The sequence below is a fragment of the Mustela putorius genome, unplaced genomic scaffold, assembly GCF_011764305.1.
Source record: "Mustela putorius furo isolate JIRA1106 unplaced genomic scaffold, ASM1176430v1.1 tig00003853_pilon_pilon_pilon, whole genome shotgun sequence".
NCBI lineage: Eukaryota > Metazoa > Chordata > Mammalia > Carnivora > Mustelidae > Mustela > Mustela putorius.
The window spans coordinates 30597155-30620403 of record NW_025422005.1 but is presented as its reverse complement, the minus strand read 5'-3'; the positions used below and the strand labels follow the sequence as shown (position 1 = coordinate 30620403).

The 23249-nt window shown below is 40.0% G+C and overlaps 1 long non-coding RNA gene across 1 annotated transcript; it reads left to right on the top strand.

Annotated features, from left to right (window-relative positions):
• The first annotated feature begins 87 nt into the window (after positions 1–87).
• LOC101674456 lies at positions 88–18786 on the top strand. Its single transcript, XR_001182180.2, has 3 exons — positions 88–313; positions 1447–1556; positions 18550–18786. It is a non-coding gene; the product is annotated as an uncharacterized LOC101674456 (long non-coding RNA).
• Positions 18787–23249: the final 4463 nt, after the last annotated feature.

Genomic DNA, 23249 nt, shown 5'->3' with positions numbered 1-23249 from the left:
TTCAGCCCCGGCCCCGCCCCCGGCCGACCGCACGTGGTGACGCACTCCTTGGCGACGCGGGCGCGGGACGGATTCCGTCACTGGGTCTCAGGGTACTCCCTCTCGGCGGCCTTCCCAACAGCCGCCCTGGCAACCGCCAGGAGGCTACTGGCCTCAGTCCTACCTGCCTCAGCCTTTCTAGACTCATAAGAGTCACGAAATCACCGAGCCTGACATACATGTAGACGTAACCCAGATATGAGAGGAATGACACTGGAGCTGCGAGCTCGAGAACGAGAGAAAAGCATCACCAGTAGAAGGAACATAAGCAAAGGTTGTGAAGCTGAAATGAAGACTAGCTCCGTGGGAAGGTGGTTTTTAACAGTGGGCATTACAAGTCAGTAGGGAAAGGATAACTCTTCAAGAAATGGTGCCGAGAAAATTTTTCCAAAAGTAAAGAAAAATAAATGTTTCATACCATATCCAAAAATAAATCCCAGAAGGATTAAAGGCCTCGAAATATTTTTCAGGAAATATATCTGTATGATATTAGAATAAGGAAGAATTTCTTAAATAAGATCCAAAAGGTACAAACCATGTGGGAAAATATTGTTAGAGTTGACTGCATTAAAATTTGTTAATTCTATAACAACATAAGTTTAAAAAGATGCAACACAAAGACAAGCCAAAAACTAGAAGGTATTCAAATAGATAAAACCATCGAAAGATTAATATCCAAAAAAAAGTTCTCAAAATCAAAAGGAAAAAAGCATACAATCCAGTAGAAAAGTAAATAAAGAGAATACAGAGCTAGTTCACCAAAAAAGAAATATGAATGGCCAATAAACCCATGAAAAGATGTTTAACTTCACTGTAACTGTCAAAAGTACAAATTCAAACAACATATGGGGCACCTGGCTGGCTCAGTCAGAACAGTATGTGATACTTGATCATACTGTGATGCTGGTCGTGAGTTCCAGCCCTATGTTGGGTGTAGATATTAGATAAGTAAATTTTATGTAGATATAATTTCATACCATTAGATTGGCAGAAAATTTAAATTAGTACCATGTTTTAGGATTTAGGATTATTGAATTTATATATTGCTAGTGGAGACATTTTTTGGTACATCACTTAGAAGAATGTATAATATTTAATGAAATTGAAGATACACATGTCCTGTCACTCAGCAATTCCTAACATTAGTAAGAGTTGATAACTCATTGAGATTTATTATGTGTCAGGCAGTTTTTAAGGTTCCTTACATATTTCAAATCATTTCATCCTACTAACAATACCATGAAAAGTTATTATTATTGCTTTCATTTTATAATTCAGGAAACAGACACAGAGATTTTAAGTGACATGATTAAAGTGACAGAACTAGCAAATTATGGTACCTGGACTTCAATCCTAAGTAGTCTGCTCCAAAATCTGACCTCTTTTTCCTTTTTTTTTTTTTTTTAGGTGGGGCAGGAGAAAGAGGCACAGAGCCCGATGAGCTTGATCTCATGACCATGAGATGATGACCTAAGCCAAAATCAAGACTCCATCGCTTAACCGACTGAGCTACCCAGGTGCCCCGAGAATCTGACCTTTTAAACACTATGTTGCTGGTGTTCATTGTAACACTATTATAATGATAAAATATAGGAAATAGCCTAAATGTTCAACAAAAGAGAAATGGACGAACAAATTATGGTATATTCACACATGGAAATATATAGCCAGTAAATGAATGAATGAAAACATCATATATTAGCATAGTAAACTGCATACCTCAACATTGATTAATTAGCACCTATTGCACTGAATAGATTCAGTAATATTATTATTAATATTATTATTATTCAGTAACATATTCTAATGGACAAATGTGACTAAATATTAATGTGTTAAGTCTAGGTAGTGGAACATAGTTTTCTATAATTTTCTCTGTTATTTTTTGGTATCTTTAGAATATAAATAATTAGGGTTTAAAAAGGCAAGATTGGGTGGAATGGAGAGAAAGTCAGTGTATCTGTAGTGTGATTCCAGATAGGAAAGGTGGTGGAGATGAGGTTGAAGGAGGAAAGTGCCAGATAATACAGGATTTTATAGCTCAAGGCAAGCAGTGGGGATTTAAAAGTGTGACGGGTAGGGGCGCCTGGGTGGATCAGTTGCTTAAGCATCTGATTCTTGATTTTGGTTCTGATAATGATCCCAGGGTTGTGAGATCTACCCCCACATCGCTGTCTGCTCCACACTCCCTGCTGATCTTCTCTCTCCCTCTGTCCCCCTTCCTACTGTGCTCTCTCTTGCTCTCTTTCTCATTTTCTCTCAAATAGATAAATAAATCTTATCAAATGTGACATGTAACCACTGGAAAGTGTTAAGTGGTTGTGTGATATCATCTGATTTACACCCTTGCTGCCACCATATGCAGAATAGGTGGTGGGAGGCAAGAATGAAGCTATTGTAGCAGTCCCAAGAGTGAAGGTAAACAGATTATGGAAACATTTTGGAAGCAGAACTAACGGAAAATGCATGGGTTATGAGGAGTGAGGGAAAGAGAAGAATCTGAAATGGCCACATGGCTTTTGGGTTGAGTGGTTGGCAATGACGCATATCGAGAAAAATGAAGAATTAGAAAAGAACAGATTGGGGGAAAAGGGAGAGAGAGCCAAAAGTCCTGCTTGGGACAGGTACAGGTTAATTTTAATTTTCCTATGAGATATCCAAATGAATGCACTTGGATATATGTCTTTGGAACTTCAGGTAGAGCAGGACTGGAGACCCAGAGCCATCAGTTATGTTCCTGCTGTAAGATAACAACAGAGAAAAACCACAAACCTTCTTTGACTCCACCACATCCTCCTCTAAGTTTCCATCCCATTTTCTACTTTCTTTTCTAGAAAAACTCCTATAAAGAACTGGCCAAGCCCTCTGTTTATACTTTCTTCTCATTCTCTCTTGAACACTTTTCAGCCAGGCTTTCATCCCCACTCCTAACTGAAACTGCTTTTTAAATTTTTATTTCATTTTTAAAAGATTTTATTTATTTTTTCAGAAAGATAGAGCATAAGCAGAGGGAGCAGCAGGCAGAGAGAGAAGCAGGCTTCCCACTGACCAAGGAGCCTGAGGTAGTACTCAATCCCAAGATCCTGGGATCATGACCTGAGCCAAAGGCAGACACTAAACTGACTGAGCCACCAAGGCATCCCTGAAACTACCCTTTTTAATGTCACCAGTAATTTCCACTTGTGCTGAATCAAATGGCAAAGTATCAGTCCTTTATCTACTCTCTCGGCAGTGTTCTGGCTTGTTGATCATTCCCCAGTATTGGATTTCACCTGGCTTCCAAGCCTCCATGGTCTCCTGGCATTTCTTCTTGGTTTCTTTTCTTGCTCTCCCTTCTCTTTCTGATTTCTATATGTTCCAAGCACAGCCCTCAAAATCTTTTTTAAAGATTTTTATTTATTAATTTGAGAGAGAGATTGCAACCAGGGTGAGGGGCTGAAGGACAAGGACAAGTAGACTCCATGCTGAGCGCAGAGCCCAACATGGGGCTTAATCCCATGACCATGAGATCATGACCTGAGTGGAAATCAAGAGTTGGATGCTTAACTGACTCACCCAGGCTCCCCAACCTCTTGTCTATCTATACTCACTGCTATATTCACCCAGTTCTAAAACCACTTATATACTTACACCCATTAATACCATCCAAAGGCACTCTGACCTGGCAAAAATCTCTCTCTCTGTACACATACACACACATACACACACACATACACTTTATAATTATATTAAAGAATACAAGCTTCTCTATCTTTCAAGATCCAGCACTCACCAAAAAGTAGAACTCTAAATATTTGCTTTAATAACTACCACTATTCAAGCTCAGGAACATTTCCCCATTTCTTTTGCTCTATGTCCTCAACTGAAAGGCACCAAAAGAATTGAAAGCAAAGACTTGAGCAGATATTTGTATGCGTATGTTCACAACAATATTATTCGTAATCACCAAAATGTGGAAACAACCCAAGCATTCATTGAGAGATGAATGGATAAACAAAATGTGGCATATATATACAAATATACACAATGGAATATTACTCAAACTTGAAAAGGAAGGAAATTTGGACATATGCTACACAATCAATGAAACTCGAAGATGTTTTACAAAGTAAAATATGTAAATCCCAGAGACAAATATTACATGATACTAACTGTGTGAGGTACCCTAAGAATTTAAAATCAGAGACAAAAAACAACAGTGATTTCAAGGGGCTGGGGAAAGGGAGAATAGGGAGTTAGTATTTAATAGGTTCTGAGTATTAATTTTTTTGACAATTTTATTTATTTGTTTGTTTGTTTGAGAGAGGGAGAGACAGAGATAGTGAGAGAGAGCACAAGCAGGGAGGAGAGGGAGCAGCAGGTTCCCCACTGAGCAGTGAGGCCAATGTGGGGCTCCATCCCAGGACCATGACCTGAGCTGAAGGCAGAGGCTTAACGGTACTGAACCCAGGAGTCTCATACTGATTATCAATTTAGGAAGATAAAGAAGTTCTGGAGATGAATGGTGGTATGGTGGCAAAACAATGCGAATATACTTAATGCCATGGAACTATATACTTAAAAATACTTAAAAATGGTTAAATGGTGAGTGCCTAGGCAGTGCAGTCGATTAAGTGTCTGACTCTTGGTTTCCACCTAGGTCCTAATCCCAGGGTAGTGAGATCAAGCCCTATGTCTGGCTCAGGGCTCAGCACGGAGTCTGCTTGGGTTTGTCTCTCCCTTTGCCCCTCCTCCTCTCAAATACATAAATAAATCTTTAAAAAAATGGTTATTTGGTAAATTTTACATTATACATATTTTATCACAATATTAAAAAAAAAAACTGAGAGGTACCTGGGTGGCTCATTCAGTTAAACCTTTGCCTTCAGTTCAGGTCATGATCCCAGGGTCCTGGGGTTGGGCTCCCTGCTCAGCAAGAAGCGTACATCATCTCCCTCTCCCTCTGGCCCACCAACATGCTCTCTCCCCTCTCTCTCAAATAAATAAAGACAATCTTAAAAAAAAAAACAAAAACTGAAAGGCAACTGCCTCCTAATGCCTCGATTTTGGGTGGAACCACTTAAGAGAAACAAGCATCGCTTTGCAGTGCCAAGAGACTTTGAACAGCAGAAGTACTTAGGTAAGAGAAAACACAAATTAACTTGTCATACTCTTCCTCTTAGATAGCACAAATGCAGCATATTCTTGCATAACCGAGTATTATTTTCCAGTAGTAGTGAATGTTCCTTTTTAAAAATTGCCTCTTTTCATGTTCAAATTCATGGTTTGGAAACAATTGATGAATTAGCACAATCTCCACAGTGGCTGAAGAAAATTTTGCAATCCTAAACAATTCTTTTGACCCTTAAATGTTATATTCATATGTATATTTGTCTGCTTGTAACATATTGGAGAGACTGATTCTTTCCATAGTCAATAGATAACAATGAATTGGGAATGTATCCACAATAACTTTATTTGTATAAAAATATTTAATAAGGCAATAACTTAACAAATAAAGTTAACTTAATAAAGTTAACTTTCTATTTCCAGCATTGCTTGTATAATTTTGATTTAAAATTCTGATTATTTTGGGGGTGACTGTCTGGGTCAGGTAGAGCCATGCAACTCTTGATCTCAGGGTGTGAGTTCAAGCCCCACATTTGGCGTAGAGATGACACATAAACAAATCTTTAAAAGTCTGATATTTTTGTATTTTATTTTGTATATTAGTAGATAATTTGAATGTTTTAAGACAAAAAACAATTTTGGCAATTTATATTTTATATATTACTTTATTTTTAAAAGATTATTTATTTAACAGGGAAAGAGAGAGAGAGAGCACGAGCAGAGAGAGCAACAGGCAGAGGGAAAGGCAGAAGCAGGTTCTCTGTTGGACAGAGAGTCCACGCAGGGCTCAATCCCAGAACCCTGGGATCATGACCTGAGCCAAAGGCAGACGCTTAACCCATTGAGCCACCCAGGAACCTTTAGTCACAACTTCTAAATAGCTAGACATATGGTAGGTGGATCACCATCTGTGCTCTTGTTCCTGACCTTACAAATAGTAAGAGTGAACCTGCTAACTATCACTACTGGCCTCATAACCAGACTCAGCCTCCTGTGCCCTCTACATATGTAGCAAGCATCTCACGCAAAAAGTGCCACAAACTTTTCCTTTTCCAACAAATGACTGTGTACTCATTCAGCTGCTTAAGCCAAAGACTATGGAGTCATGCTCATCTCCATTCTTTCTCACACACTCCATATCGAATCCAATCTACGTTGAAAATATATTCTCAAATCAAATCCTCCTCAGCTTTACCCACAGACCTCTTTACTAATGCCCCTCCGCTCCCCACCCCCATCTAAACATGCATGATAATCCTTTTGGTAGACTAGCTATTTCTATATTTCTATTCTTGTCCTTCTGCACTCAATTCTCCAGACAACAGCCACATTAATATTTTTAATACATAATACAGATTGCATTCTCTGTTCAAAATATTCCAATGGCTTTCCGTCATCCAGAGTCCACAAAGTCCTGCCTTAATGGCCCCTGCTATCTCACCAAATTCACATCCCCACCACTTCTTACTCACTCCATTGTGGCTCCAGGCACACTGGCCTTAGCGTGATTGAACAAGACAAATCAGGCCCATGACTTTCATACCTACTGTTTGCTTTCTCTGGTGTACTTTTCCTTTTCTCACTTTATTCAAGTTCAACTCTCACCTCAGAGAGGAATTTCTTCATGAACCTATCTGAAATAGCTTTCTCTATCCCCTTGCTCTTCTTTAAATTTTTCATATTAATTGGCTTCATATTGTCATTATTTTGTGTGTCTCCACTTGCCAGAGGCAAGTCCCCCCCCCCAGCTATAATTGACATACAATAGAAGAAAAGGTCTTTGAAAGTAGGGTGACTTGCTTTATCAGTACTGTAACCCTAGGGTCTATGGTACAATAGGTCCTGTCATATTGTGGGCAACTCTTTGTTAAAGAAGAAATTTAAAAGCTTGTAGTGTTAAATGGGATTGGAGGAGCTATCTTAGGGAAAGCATGAATCAAGGGTCACAAACTCATATTCCTTTTTTAAGATTTTTTTTTATTTGTCAGAGAGAGAGATAGAGAGAGAGAGAGAGAGAACACAAGCAGAGGAAGCAGGAGGCAGAGGGAGAAGCAATCTCCCCACTGAGCAAAGAACCTGATGTGGGGACTCCATCCCAGGACCCTGGGATTATGACCTGAAGTGAAGGCAGACGCTTAATCGACTAAGCCACTCAGGCACCCCCAATAAGCTCATGTTCTTGTACGCCTTTGGCAAATAGCCTAAATGAATGAAGCACGCTGGATATCAGATGTTTGAAGTAGTAAAACTGATTAAGAAATGACCCAGGCAGCAGGTACTCCAGCAAATTACTGCTGTGGGGAAATGTAGATCCCATTTTGTTAGATCTTCAAATTCTCCCAGAGAAATTGGTAATCCGGGTTTTTAAACACAATTTCTCATTTTTAAAGCTACAGGCCATTTAGGGGCACCTGGGTGGCTCAGTGGGTTAAGCCTCTATCTTCGGCTTAGGTCATGATCCCAGGGTCCTGGGATTGAGCCCCACATTGGGTTCTCTGCTGAGCAAGGAGCCTGCTTCCCCTGCTCTCTCTGCCTGCCTCTCTGCCTACTTGTGATCTCTCTCTCTCTCTCTGTGTCAAATAAATAAAAATAAAATCTTTTTTTTAAAAAAAAAAAGCTACAGGCCATATAATGTCCACCTATGCGTTCAGATTGGATGATGAACCAATAATTTGTGACCTTAAACATAAAAAAGGAGGAGGATCCAGGATCACCCCACAAGATACAAAACACACAAGGATAGGCTCTAGCTTGCAAAAATGTTGAGAAGGAGCTACTGAAGAGGCAGGGGGCAAACCAAAAGGGCAGAATACTCCTGAAGACAAAAGAAGAAAGTGGCAGGAAGAGACTAGTCAGGTGTGTAGACTGCTAACAAGAGTTTGGGTAAGATGAGGACAGAAAAGCAACCACTTGAAATGACATCATAGGCAATGTTAATAGCCTTGACTAGAGAAGTTTCTGTGCATCTCTGGTACAGAAGCCTGATTGGAGAGGGTTGAAGAAAAACATAGGATGGGGAGGGGAGGAGGTTTAAACTTTTGAGAAGTTTTTTTCTGTGAAAAAAGAACATAAAAATGGGGATGTGAGTTTTGGAAGGAATTCTTAAAGATAAGGAAACTCTTACCTTACTTCAAAACAGTATGGTTGGGGGCGCCTGGGTGGCTCAGTGGTTTGGGCCTCTGCCTTCGGCTTGGGTCATGGTCTCAGGGTCCTGGGATCGAGCCCCACGTCGGGCTCTCTGCTCAGCAGGGATCCTGCTTCTCCCCCTCTCTCTCTGCCTGCCTCTCTGTCTATTTGTGATCTCTCTCTGTCTATCAAATAAATAAATAAAAATCTTAAAAACAAACAAACAAACAAAAACCCAGTATGGTTGTATACATATGGAAATGATACAAGAAAACAGGAAAAACTGTGATGTTGAAAAGAGGACAGGGGCACCTGGGTGTCTCAGTCCGTTAAGCATCTGCCCTCAGCTCGGGTCATGATCCCAGGGTCCTGAGATGGAGCCCCATATGGGGCTCCATGCTCAACAGGGAGTCTACCTCTTTCTTACCCTCTATCCCTCCCCCTACTCATGTGCTCTCTTTCTCTCTTTCCTTCTCTCTCTTTTAAATAGACTAATAAAATACTAAAAAAAAAAAAAAAAAAAAAAAAAAAGAGGACAAACTATAAGAGAAAAGTCCTTGAGAAGGCGAGAGGAGATGATTTCCAGAATATAAGAAAAGGTTTGGTCTAGGGTAGAAATGAGAGACACGTTTTTATTTTAACTGGAGGGACGCTAGCAAATATGGATATGGGTGGGAGGCGGTGTGTGTCCATGTGGCAGTGGGCGACTCTGGAGTCGCTGCCTGAGTGCTTCTTCCTCCAGGAAGTACGAGATAAAGTGCTGAGCTGAAAGTAAGGAGGTGGGGAGAAGCAATGTTGAACATTGGAGGAGAGAAGGACCTTTAGAGTTAGAGCTGTTTCAGAGCGAGATAGGAAAGAATACTTACTAAATGTGTGCATGAAGACTGAAGGGCCACCGTGTTGGGTGGCATTCTTCATTTGTTTAACAAATACTCATGGCCAGTCTGCTATGTTTCGGGTACTGTCCTCAAGTCAGAAACAGGTCATTGAACAGAGGCACCTGGCTGGCTCAGCCAGTAAAGCATGTGACTCCTGATCTAAGGGTCATGAGTTCAAGCCCCACATGGGTTGTGGAACATACTTTAGAAAAAAAAAAGAGTCATGAATAAAGGATGTCCCTGGGTTTTGCATTTTTTCCCCCCAGAATCTACAATACAGTTAACTTCTTTGTCTTGAGTTGTATTCTAGTTCTACAGAGACTCCCAGTTCTTGATGAAGCTGGATATTTCCCAATACGCCATCAGTAATACATTTACAAATGAGGATTTAGGGTAGTTTCATTTTGCAGATCTTTTTTTCCAGATTCAAAACCCCTTATGGATATCTACCACGGTTGTGGTAACTTCTTTTCAAAATATGTGAAAAGCAGAGGATTCTAGAGTCAAGTTTGGTGGGTCTGAATCCCAGCTCCACTACATGATTAGTTCTGTGCCTTTAGATCATTTAATTTCTTTGATCTCACATTCTTCATCTTAGGATGGACATAATACTAGCATGTATCTAAAGAACTATTGTTAGGGATGCCTGGATGGCTCAGTCAGTCAAGCATCTGACTCTTGCTTTTGGCTCAGGTCATGATCTCAGTGTTGTGAGATTGAACCCTGTGTTGAGCTCCGCACTGTGTGGAGCCTTCTGAAGAGTCTCCCTCACCCTCTGCCCCTCTCGACCTCTTCAACAATAATAATAAAATAAAATAAGAGAGAGATTGTTCAAGTGACCAAAGAGGGCTGGACACATAGTAAGTGTTCAATAAATAGGATTACTATTGTTTCTATGAAGTTGAGTCTCAGAGAATAACTTTAGCTTCCCTTATGGTAGACTCCCACACATAGTGCCTATGGAAACAGTCTATTTTCATGACTGTTGTGTGAGACATAAAATGTCAGAGGACAGACCTATATTGTGGATCATTAAAGCTGCTGATTAGGCTAAAATTTCCGATTTGCAAGTTCAAGAACTTGACTCTATCATTTCACCTAGGTGGTGATTAAGTCACAAGAGCCCAATTTACTAATTCACCCTAAGAAATATAATGGCGTCCCTATAGAAAAGTCCACTTGGGAAACAAAATTAGCATCAGAAGTTTGCTTAGGGAAAGTAGGATGGGTGTAAAGGGAGGGACAAGATCTTAAATCACCCCATTCCATACCCAGGCTTCTTCACAATTATTTTCCTTTATTTTTAAATTTTTATATATTTTTTAAATTTACTTTTTAAAGATTTTATTTATTTCAGAGAGAGGGAAGAGAGAGAGAGAGAGAGAGAAAGAGAGGAGGAGAGCACTCAAGCTTGAGCAGGGGGAGGGACAGAGGGAGAAACAGAACCCGCCCCCCAGCAGGGAGCTCAATGCAGGCAGACGCTTAACCAACTGAGCCACCCGGGCACCCCCAAAATTATTTTCTATTTTCTCTTTCTCCTTTTCTCAAGATCTAATCGGATTAGACTCTAAATCCTATCCATTTGTCCTCAGGAAACTTTCTTCTATCCATCTTTTCTCTGACCCATTCCCACTTATCCATGCCCTGCGAATGGGAACATATACAGAACACAGCATAACGTCCTCTAAAGGTCTGAGAAGAGCAAGGAGGAGGAGAGTGGCTGCAAGGTGAGGGAGCAGTGTCTATAGGATCCTGGGATCCCGGGAGTGTCTATACTCCAGAACCACTTTTGAGTGCTTATCCCCCATGACTGTCACCACACGTTCCCTGTCTCTCTCCTTTGGACTCACCACCTCCCCGGGATCCCAGGAGCCTAGTGTTCCATTCTGGGAGGCTTTGTTGTTGTGTTTTGACGAAGGGCTGGGGGTCCCAAAGGCAGAGAACCCTCAGAGGAGATGCAAACTCAAAAACCTCACAGATGCTGTTTCAGTCTTCCTTCCTGCCAGAGAGTGTCCCCCAGAAAACGATTCTTTGCTCTTTCTTTTGGGGGATTTTACATTTGTTGGATTTATTGAAGGACCGAGTCCTTCCCTGTCACGGCATCATTAGACAAGTCCTACTTTTCTCTTGCTTGAGCTATTGTAAGGATGTCCCAACAGTTATCCCTGCTTCTAGGTCACTCCACTTATTCCCTGAAATTCATCTTCCTAAATTCACCTCCATGGCTTAAAAATGTTAAGCCCCTTCTTGTTTCAAATTGAATAAAAATCTTCAGCTTGGGTTTTAAATCCAACCACTCACCATTTGCTATTCCTAAGAGCACAGAGTTCTTTGCTAGCTGCAAGTCCCCATCCCCCCGTATACAGTTTTCCTACCTTTGTGTCTTTGCTCAATTTGTTACCTCTTCATGGAACTCCCTGCCACTTAGACTAAATGATATTAAGAGATAGTATTATTCAGTCATAGTGGACTGGCCCTTCCTTCAGCCCCCCAAAATCCTCACCTTTTTCTTACCTCAAGGGCTTTGTATATACTGTTCTGTCTTTCTAGAACATTCTTTACCTATCCAGCTCCTTCTCTATCTTCAGGGTTCTTCTCTTAAAGTTAAGTCCTTCACTTGTCTCTCTTCTAGCAGCCTGTTCTTTTTTTCTTCCTACTGCTTAACCAAATCTGTAATTATGCATGTATTGGTTTATTTGTTTAAGACCCCCTACCACCTCCGCACTAGATCACAAATGTGCCAGCCTATGTGCTCCCAGCTCTATTTCAGTGCGTAACACAGACGCCATGGCAAGCATGAACATTGGCTGGATGCCTGAGTGACTGATGGGTTATAATGCTTGGAACTCACAGTCCATGATCAGCAAAACCACCTGCATTCTCAGTCTCTTGTCTGCGTTAACTTACACCCCTCCTCTCAAGTGCTGCGGTTCCTCTTCTGTTTCCTTCATGGATTGGGGAGTGGCACACAATGGTTGCTCCATATATAATCACTTCATTGCTTTCTGCTCTGTCCCTTTCCCTTCAGTCTAATGAATGGTCAGGCAAGATAGCCCAACAGAATGAAAATCCATTACTGTTTTGCATTCAGACAGACTGAGATCGACTGCCAGTTTTGCTACTGACTCTCGGGCCATCTTGACCACGTTATTGAACTTCTCTGAGCTTCCGACCTTCATTTCTAAGAGAATTTTAACGTGGGCACAGGTACTTTGTTAGATTGGGCCATGGTGTTAAGCTACACTGCCCCCTAGAGGGCTTTTGTTTCTGGAGTAGTGGACTCAGAATCCCAGAATGTTTGAAGGTCTTTGCCGGCTATACTGACCCCCTGCACAGAAGGGGGGCGCCCACATAGACTGTGGGCCACAGATGAAGAGTTCAGCGGCCTGGAAGAGGGCAGCAATCCTTGAGCAGCAGGGTGACAGTGGTAGTTCTAGTTGTTTTTGAGAATTGGGGAGGGGACCCGGTTGAAAGTCCAGATTTATTGCCACTTAAGCATTTGGTGGGTTGCTTAGAGTTTAGAAATTTGGGTTATTGCTATATGTGTGGTACATTTGTGCCAGTCATGATTAGATAAGGTTATGGGTATTTCTGAGCCACACATTAAATGAAGGTAATAAGAAATCACCTCTCAGTGTTGTTGTGAGGATCAAATGAGAAGATGGATTTATGTAAAGTGTAAATATGGTGCCTGATGCATAATAGATCCTCAATAATTGCCAACTGGTACCATTGTTCTTGAAAATTAGGTAGCTTTTCCACTTTTCTTTCTTTTGCCAAATGGCAAATTTATTCTCTAAAAATAGCGAATCTGAAAAAAAAATGGATTAAAACAAGAATACAATCAAAGTATTTTTTTCTTAAGGCAGTCCTTTGTAGGTAATAGCCTATTTTTGTAGGCAGTCCTTTGCTCTTTGGGTTAATAAAAGAATACACAGAGGTGCCTGGGTGTGGCTCAGTCATTAAGTGTCTGCCTTCAGCTCAGGTCATGATCCTAGGTTCCTGGGATCAAGTCCTGCATTCGGCTTCCTGGTCAGCATGAAGCCTGATTCTCCCTCTCCCACTCCCCCTGCTTGTGTTCCCTCTCTCACTGTCAAATAAATAAATAAAATCATTTTTAAAAAAGATAATACAGACCTTCTGTTAAGTGTGTGAAGTTAAATATATTTAAAAATCCATTAATAAATATAATATAATTATTAAGTATTGCCAGTGGCCAAGGTTAGGAATAGAAAATGACCGAGAAGGGGCAAACAGAACCTTCTGGGTTGGCAAAAATGTTCTATACCTTGATTGTGGTCATTGTTACATGTGTATATACATTTGTCAAAGTTCACTGAGCTATACATTTATGCAGGTATTTTACTGTATATTAGTTATACCTCAATAGAACTGATTGTTTTTTTAAAAATCCAATCTTTTCATAGTCTTTATTATTTTATTTTTTTAATGATTCTATTTATTTGTCAGAGAGAGCACAAGCAGAGGGAACCGCAGGCAGAGGGAGAGGCAGCCTCCCGCCAAGCAAGGAACCCAATGTGGGACTCAATCCCAGGACGCTAGGATCATGACCTGTGCCAAAGGCAGACACCCAACTGACTAAGCCACCCGGGCATCCCAGTTTTTATTATTTTCATACTTTTTTTATTTAAATTAATTCAAGTAGTAATTAAACTTGAAATTATATTTCTTATTCATTAACTTATGCTTGAACTAAATAATTTAATAAATATTAATTTACCTTAAAATATCACGATAATATCATACTATCAGTAATGGAAATGAATCAGTGGAAATAAAAATGCTGTTTTTATTATATATCCAAACAGCCCAGATGATGACTTGGACCGGACTACAGTGCTGGGCTTTCGGCATACAAATTGAAATAGACATGGCCCCTCACCTCAAGTAGCAGCTTACTGTGCAATGAGGGACCCACACATAAATAGATCATTTCTTTTTTAAATAATTACATATTTTAAAATAATTGATTAAAATATGCCCTTGATTTTTAAAAATCTGCACAGAAAAAAGATAGTGAAAATAAAAAATAAGTCTCCCTGTGATCCCTGCCTTGGTCCCCCAGTTTCAATATGGTGTATGTATATGGTAACTTTGTATATAGTAGCTTTGCTCTCTCTTTATTTTGGTTCTTCTTCTTGCCTATTTTTTTTTTTAACTTAACACCTCTACTCTGGAGATAATCCCATAACAAAATATATCAAACAGATAGTTTTCTTTCTTTCTTCTTCTTTTTTTTTTGGACCCACCCACCCACTCCAAACAGAGAGTTTTCAATAAAGGAGGTAAAAATCATAGTAGAGGGATGAAAAGAATGCAGTGGGTCTTCGGAATACTACTGACTACTAGCTAACTTAGGTAAAGCTTCCTGGAGGATTAATGGGGCAGCCTCATCTCATATGCATTCCAAGATAAAAACACACAAACTCATTAATAAACCAAACCCTCTAGTTGTCTACTAAACTGTGTGCTCCTGTCTATAACTCTGGTAGTTGTTTGATGGGGAGCCAAAGCAGTACATACCGAGCAAGGATGGAGAAAGGATGCTGTACAGGAAATGAGACTGGGGTTGGGGGTGGGGACTTACGTGCGCCTTTCAAGCAGAGGTAGGAGTTGGATGGGACTTGGTCCAGGAAGAGCTAGAAGGCCAGTGTGTACAGGAAAGTCTGGAGTTACAGATCATGTTTCAGATCGCAGTTCTCCGACTATGATTGCCAGATTCAGCAAATTAAAATGCAGCAAATCTAGTTAGATTTCCAATTGAGATAAACAACAAACACTTTTTTAGTACAAGTATGTCCCAGATTCAAAAACAGCTGGGCTTCCTGTTTTTTTAAATATATATATTTTTAAGATTTTATTTATTTATTTGACAGAAAGACAGCGAGAGAGAGGTAATACAAGCAGGGGAAGTAGGAGAGGGAGAAGCAGGCCTTCTGCTGAGCAGGGAGCCTTATGCATGGCTCGAACCCAGGACCTTGGGATCAGGGCCTGAGCCACACAGGCGCTTCCTGTATTTTATCTGGCAGCCCATATGAATGAATTAAATTAACTACTCAACACCACAAGCTCAAAAACAATAGGAAAACAGGCATGTTGAATGGGAAGAGAGACAAGAAAGAAAATGTGAGGAATTAAAGTCAAGACTTAGCTAATGAGGGGCACCTGGGTGGCTCAGTGGGTTAAAGCCTCTGCCTTAGGCTCAGGTCATGATCTCAGGGTCCTGGGATCGAGCCCTGCATCGGGCTCTCTGCTCAGTGGGCAGTGGGGAGCTTGCAACACCCTCTTGCTTCCTCCTTTCTCTCTCTGTCTTCCTCTCTGCCTACTTGTGATCTCGGACCTGTACACACTGGCCTTCTTAAAAATCTTAAAAAAAAAAAAAAAAAAAGACTTACCTGATGAGTTTAGGGCTGATGGGGCCCAAGCTAAGAAGGCAACTCTGGTAGATTGACCTGGGCTGACAGGGTCAGGTCTGATGTGGCTTGAAAGGTCAGGACGGGTAGGCCCTCAGGGCAAAGGAGGCATCTCTCTCAGTCAGAATCAGTGGGGATGGGGCCAAGCAGATGGCTCTTGTGGTCAGGAGATAGAGTAAAAAGTGAATATACCAAGAATAATGGAACCAAAATTCTCACTGTTGGAGAAGACAGTTACAAATATGGAAATGATAAAGACTAGGGGCGCCTGAGTGGCTCAGTGGTTTAAGCCGCTGCCTTCGGTTCGGGTCATGATCTCAGGGTCCTGGGATCGAGTCCCACATCAGGCTCTCTGCTCTGCGGGGAACCTGCTTCCCTCTCACTCTCTCTGCCTGCCTCTCTGCCTACCTGTGATCTCTGTCAAATAAATAAATAAAATCTTAAAAAAAAAAAAAAAAGACTAGAACAAACTCCGATGTTGAAATAGAACTAAAGGTAGAATGGGGCCCCTGGGTGGCTCAGTCAGTTTTAAGCATCTGCTGTAGGACAGGACCTGGGGTAGAGCCCTGCACCAGGCTCCCTGCTCAGTGGGGAGTCTGCTTCTCTCCCTCTGCTCCACCCCACTGCTCATTCTCTCTCTCCCCCTCTCAAATAAATAAATAAAATCTTAAAAAAAAATTAAAGGTAGAAGTGTGAGCCTATGGTGTTTGTGTATGTGTACATGTGGGTGCATGTTTGTATGTAGACAGAGACAGAGTTAAAAAAACTATCATTTATGAAGAGAGAGAGAGAGAGAAGTGCAGATACATGAACATGATACACATTAGTGGTTTGCTGGTAAAGTGGCTTTCTGATTAGAAAAAACACACACCGATAGGCAGCATTTACTGATTTCCGCGGTATAAATACTCCTACTACAGCCGATTTCAAACCACCATCACTTTAACAGCTGCTTGCAGAATTCAACCATATTCAACATGGTGCTTTTGCAAGCCCCGATGAGCTGACTTCAGCCCAACACTTTAGAAGGCACGTGATATCTATGTTTGCATGGATGTGTGTCCATGAGTCTATTTCCTAGCCAATGTCCTTTTTTCTAGTACTAATAAAAAGACCTGCAAGAATATGTGGCGTCTAAAAAACAAAACAAATGAACAAACAAACAGAAACAGACTCGTAAGTACAGGGAAAAAAAACTGGAGGTTGTCAAAGGGGAGAGGATTGGGGGAATGGGCAAAATAAGTAAGGGGTTTAAGAAGTACATGCTTCCAGTTATAAAATAAATTAGTCGGGGCACCTGGGTGGCTCAGTCGGTTAAGCATCTGCCTTTGGCTCAGGTCATGATCTCAGGGTCTTGGGATAAAGCCCTGCATCAGGCTTCCTGCTCAGGCCGGAATCTGCTTCTCTCTTTCCCTCTTCCCTCGCTCACTCTCTTTCTCTCTCTCGAATAAATAAAATCTTTTAAAAGTAATAAAATAAATAAGTCGGGGGGATGAAAGTACAGCACCGGGACTATAGTCAATGACATTGTAGCAACTTTGTATTGGCGACAGATGGTAACTACACTTACTATCGGTAATGTGTATAAATGGTATTGTACACCTGAAACTAATATAAAATTTGTGTCCATTATACTTCAGTTAAAACAAAGACGAAAAAAATAATTTGATTGTATGTGTGAGGGTTCCCCCCCCAGGCCCTCTATTCTGTTCCTTTGGTTTTATGCCTGTGTTTATGTCAGTACCAAACTGTTTTGACTCCTGAAGTTTTGGATTAAGTTTTGAAATTAGGAACTGTGAGACACACAATATTGTTCTTTTAAAGATTGTTTTGACTATTTGGGGTCCCTTGTGATTCGATATAATTTGAGGATGGATGTTTCTATAAAACCACATAGTTTGAAAGATATTTTTCTGTCGAATGAAATGGTACACACTCTTGTAATTCGACGTGCTCCCTAAAATGGTCATGACTGGCTGACTCAGTCCGTAGAGCATGTGACTCTGGATCTAGGGGTTGTAAGTTGGAGTCCCACATTGGGCATAAAGATGACCTAAACCTAAAAATAAAATCTTTTTAAAAAAAAATTGTCAGTTGTGAAATTAGGGACCCTTTAGAGAAACGTCATAACGGTACTGGATCCCCGTATGGAAAAAGTTGAAAAGCCCAAGACAGCATTTTACAAGATCTCCCTTCCCTGGTTTGTAGCCATAAGAAACAAAGAGGGCTCACTAACACTCTGGGTCCACTTTCCTAAGGCAATTACACCAGAACTAGACCTTATCTCTCATTCGTTTGTTTCAAAGGCCTTTACAGAGTTATGAGGAATTTAGTGGTTCTTGATAGGATTGCTTTTATCTCATCTGGCAGAAAAAAAAAAAAAAAACTTTAACAAGTACTACAAAATCACAATGTCTTTTATGGCCCATTATCACTTAGCAGTGTAAAGTGATCTCAGATTCATTTGTCCAAACATTGCATTTGACATGCATTCACCACGACTTTTCTCTTTCTAAGACAAGAAAAATCATAAATAATGTATATTTTACAAAGAGATTCTAGTGCTACACTTACTTGATAAGGCTCTTAATCTCTTTGTCTTACATCTTTAAAATGGAATATTAACAGAAACTACATCACAGGGTAGCTTGAGATCAAATGCATTCATAGATGCAAAATGTTTGAAACAATGGCATATCAATGTCAGCCCTTATTATTACCTTATCAGGTGTTGAGAGGATTAAGATAAATGAGAAATGAGACCCTCCCCCCATACAGGAAGGTCTTGATGTGGCATCTGGCGCCTGGAAAGTGCTATAAATACATGTTGATGATTGTTATAAACAGATGTTTTTGTGATTTCCTAGGAAGCCCACCCCTTTATTAGGTGCATCTTGCCTTTCTTCACAGTTTGGATCTATGAGGAATTTGTTGTCATAACAAGCATCGTGTTCTTTCCACAGTTATCTTCATCCAAGCCATTGGCTTTCAAGGCCTGTGGTTGTTCTGTTCAACATAGTAGCCTGTGGACATCTATGGCTGTTGAACCCTTGAAACGTGGCTAGCACAAATTGTGATGAACTCTGATGATAAAGTACACACCAGATTTCAAAGTCTTCGCATGAAAAAAGGAATGAAAAAATTTGGTTAATAATTTTACATTGATCCCATGTGTAAGTCATAGTATTTTGAATATACTGGATGAAATAAATATCCTATTTAATTTTACCTGTTTCTTTTTACTTTTTAAATGTGGCTTCTAGAAAATTTAAAGTTACATACGTGGTTCACATTTTATGTCTGTTGGGTAGTGCTGCCTTGTAGGGTCACAACTTGTGATTATTTAGCTTTAAGGTAGACTTCTCATGATTTGGCTTAATCAGTAAATGATATTTCCAAATGTTTATAACATACATTGATCATTTACCTCTACATTGCAATTATATTTTAAACCTACTTCATGTTAAAAAAACGACTGAGATAAAAAACAAATCTACTTCATGTTAATATCTCTTTTTCTCAGGGGCACCTGGGTGGCTCATTCGTTAAGTGTCTGCCCTGGACTCGGGTCATGATCCCAGGCTCCTGGGATCGAGTCCTACATCGGGCTCCCTGGTTATCTTGTGTTCCCTCTCTCATTGCACTCACTGTCTCTCTCTCTGTCAAATAAATTTTTAAAAATCTAAAAAAAATTATTTTTTCCATATTATCCTGGATTTAAGGCATTTTTATAGACTTAAGTTGTTCCATTTGATGACAGTCATTGATTCCAATATTCAGCTTGTCACGGCGTAACTGTCCCTGAGCATGAACATCTTCTTCTCACACTGGCCTGTTTGCCTCCTCCAACGCCAGGAGTGAGATCCTCAAAGAGTTGCTGTTTCCTGTCAGTAACAAAATGTACCAGGAGTTTCTCTGCCTGGAGATTTGGCACTGGCTGCCCTCCAAGAAACCCTGGCTTCTTTTCATGAAGGAGAATGTGGAGGATTTAGGACCTAAGGCTGCATTTGTATCGTTCTCAGTAACTACAGGGTGTCAGCTGGCCCAGAACAAAGCAGACATTAATCATCTTATGGACTGAGTGGAAGGCTTTCAGTCCTGAGTTCCCTTTAACCCTCACCTCATTATTTTTATCTTAGTCTAATACAAATAATAATTTAAACACAAATTAAAATTTACACAAAAATTTGGATCCTTTAACAGTGCAATTCTATAACATTTCCTCTTATCTGCTCTATTTTTACCATGGTACTAAAAATTTTCAATATACTTCTTTCAGTTTTCACTTATTTTCTTGTCTGAACTGTCAGCTGCTTAATTTGTAATATGTGATACACCCATACCACATATATTTTTTAAAGTTTTTACCTAATTTATTTATTAGGTAATCCTGACACCCAGTGGGGGGCTCAAACTTATGATCCCAAGATCAAGAGTTGCAAGCTCTTCCGACTGAGCCAGCCAGGTGCCCCCATACCATACACATTCTTGATATCATGAGAAAGAGACAAGCAGCCCCGTCCATGGGGAGCTGTGCTGGTACTCCCACTTAGGCCTTAACACAGCAGTGAGCTGGCCACCTGGCTCAGCCATGGTGTTCTCCTGCTGACCATAAAACACTTTGCAGAATACAGACATGAGCTAAGGCCACTCTGTGATAGAGGCAGACGAAACAAGACTACTCCATGATTACAACTGAGTAGACGAAAACAATAATGTCATCTACAAGACACAAAATCACAAAAGCGACTGAGTACGTGCCCTTTTCCCCAGATAATATAGCTGACTACTGCTCCTTTACCAGTACAGCTTTAACTCTACTCTGTTCCTTCTGACTTCTGGATAAAAATTATTAAGATACTCAATCATAGAATTATTGCTGCTTCCTAAAAGTATCCAACCCAAAGCAAAGCCATACTTCCTTAAACCCTTTTCCAAATCATCCAGGCCAAGCTCACATTTTGCAATGTGACATTATAAATTTATGACATCTTATGGAGACACTCCATGGACCCCATGGCTTACTGTCTCCCAGATGGCAATGAGCTAATAAACCCTGCTTTGATTAGCTACAGGTGTTTTCCTTCTGGTCTCCCACTGACAGACATTGACACACACCAATTTATACGTTTAAATTACAGTGTAACCCAAAACTTCAGAAACATTTATGTTCCATTTTCAATATGGCAGCTTGTTTCCATTAAATTTATGCTATGATTATTCATTTCCTTTGGCCAGAGTCCTATTCTCATAAGACTTCTGAATTTAACTTTTCCAGTTTACTCAACTGAATATTAATATATTCATAGGCAATGGGTTCAAGATATTAGTAGCAGGGATGCCTGGGTGGCTCAGTCATTAAGCGTCTGCCTTCGGCTCAGGTCATGACCCCAGGATCGTGGGATCGAGCCCCACATCAAGCCCCACATGGGGCTCCTTGCTGGGCGGGAAGCCTGGTTCTTCCTCTCCCTTTCCCTCTCTTGCTGTGTATCTCTCTGTCAAATAAAAAGAAAAAAAAAGATGTTAGTAGTAATATCAAATTCACTAAAATTGATCTTATTTAAGGACATTATAAAGAAATATTCAGGGGCAGGTACATAGGATTCAATAAGATACTTTTTTAGACATTTGAACTAGCATATAGAGTCATTTGACAATATACATTTGATTCAAAAAAATTACTACATAGAATAAGAAACATTGAAACACTGCATAAAATCTGTATCATAACAAATAGCTGCCTATGAACTAGACTAGGTCACTAACATGCTGCTAAAGCATAAACTGAGATGTCCCATAATTAACCATCTTTCTTAAATTTATTCTATTTTTACTATGTGAATAAAACCTTTCAATTATTTTCACCTCTCTTGAATTTTCATATCAAGAAGATCATGTAAAAAAAACCCCTACTTTGGTTATTTCCTGTTAATAGGGGGGAAATGAGTTCCTTTGCTCATCATAAACAGCTTTGACAATCATTTAATTGAAAAAAAACCAGAAAAGTAAAAAAAAAAGCAAGAAGGGAGATATAATTAATTTATGTAAATTACAAGTTATGATTTGGCTTTGCTATGAATGACAAGTACACAGTTAAAACAGTAGAAATATTATGTTGTTGACTTCAACTTTTGGAGTTAACTTCTAGACAAGGCACAGAAAACTGAATGTGAACATTCTTCACCTTGGTCACATAAAAGTAGACATACTCATGTTAGAAGTTGGGAGGTGAATGTGATGAAGAATCCTGAAGGGAAGGAAGGTTGCTAATATTTGTGTTTTACAAAAATGTAGAATCTAGATATCTTTCTATTATTGCCTAGACATAAAACAAATATGTAAAATATTGATTAGAATTACTAATTAAGAAGAGAGCAGGGTAGTAAGCTAAACCCCTATCTATCATAGCAGTTAGCCAAAAATGGATGATAAATCAAGAAATAATGACTTTGAGGCACCTGGGTGGCTCAGTAGGTTAAGCGTCTGCTTTCAGCTCAGACCATGATCCCAGAGTCCCAGGATCGAGCCCCACATCGGGCTACCTGGTCAGCAGGAAGTCTGCTTCTCCCTCGGCCCCTCAGCTCCTCCCCCACTCACTCCACTCTCTCCTGCTCTCTTTCACTCTCTCTCTCAAATAAATAAATAAAATCTTTAAAAAGAATAAAAAAGAAATAATGACATAGTGCATTATTTAGAAAGATGAAGACAAACACAAGAGGGAAAACTTTTTTTCTTTAAAAATTTATTTATTTATTTGAGAAAGAGAGGGAGAGCGAGCAGGAGGACAGGCAAAGGGGAGGGAGAGAGACAAGCAGACTCCATGCTGAGTGCTAAGCACAGTACAGGGCTCAGTCCCAGGACGCTGTGATCGTGACCTGAGCTGAAACCAAGAGTTGAATGCTTGACTGACTAAGCCACCCACGTGCCTCAAAAAAAAAAAAAAAAAAAAAAGAGAGAGAGAGAGAGAGAGATAGAGAGAGAAAGAGAGATTTATCAAGGAAAAGGAAAACCACAACACTGTTAGAACTAATAAACAAACTGAGCAAGATTTCAAGATAATAAGATTAATATTAAAAAATCAGGTGTCTTTATACAATGAACAATCCCAAAGATAGAATTAAGAAAACAAGCCCACTTATAGTAGCACCAAAAGGAATAAAATACTTGGGAATAAATTTGACAAAAGATGTATAAGACTTGTACAATGAAAACTAAAAATATCGGGGCACCTGGATGGCACAGTTGGTTGAGTGAATGACTCTTGATTTTACCTCAGGTCGTGAGCCCTATGTCGAGTTCTAAGCTCAGCATGAGGTCTGCTTGAGATTCTCTCTTTACCCCTCTGCCCCTCCTGCTTGTGCTCTCTCTCTCTCTCAGAGAAATAAAGAAATCTTTTTTATTAAAGATTTTAATTTTTTATTTGACAGAGAAAGAGATCACAAGTAGGCAAAGAGGGCAGGCAGAGAGAGAGGGGGAAGCAGGCTCCCTGCTGAGCAGAGAGCCCGATACGGGACTCGAACCCAGAACCTTGAGATCATGACCTAAGCCGAAGGCAGTGGCTTAACCCACAATTAATAATTCTTTAAAAAAAGAAAAGAAAAGAAACCTAAAAATGTTGTTAAAAATTAAAGATCTAAATAAACAACAACAACAAAAAGCCCAT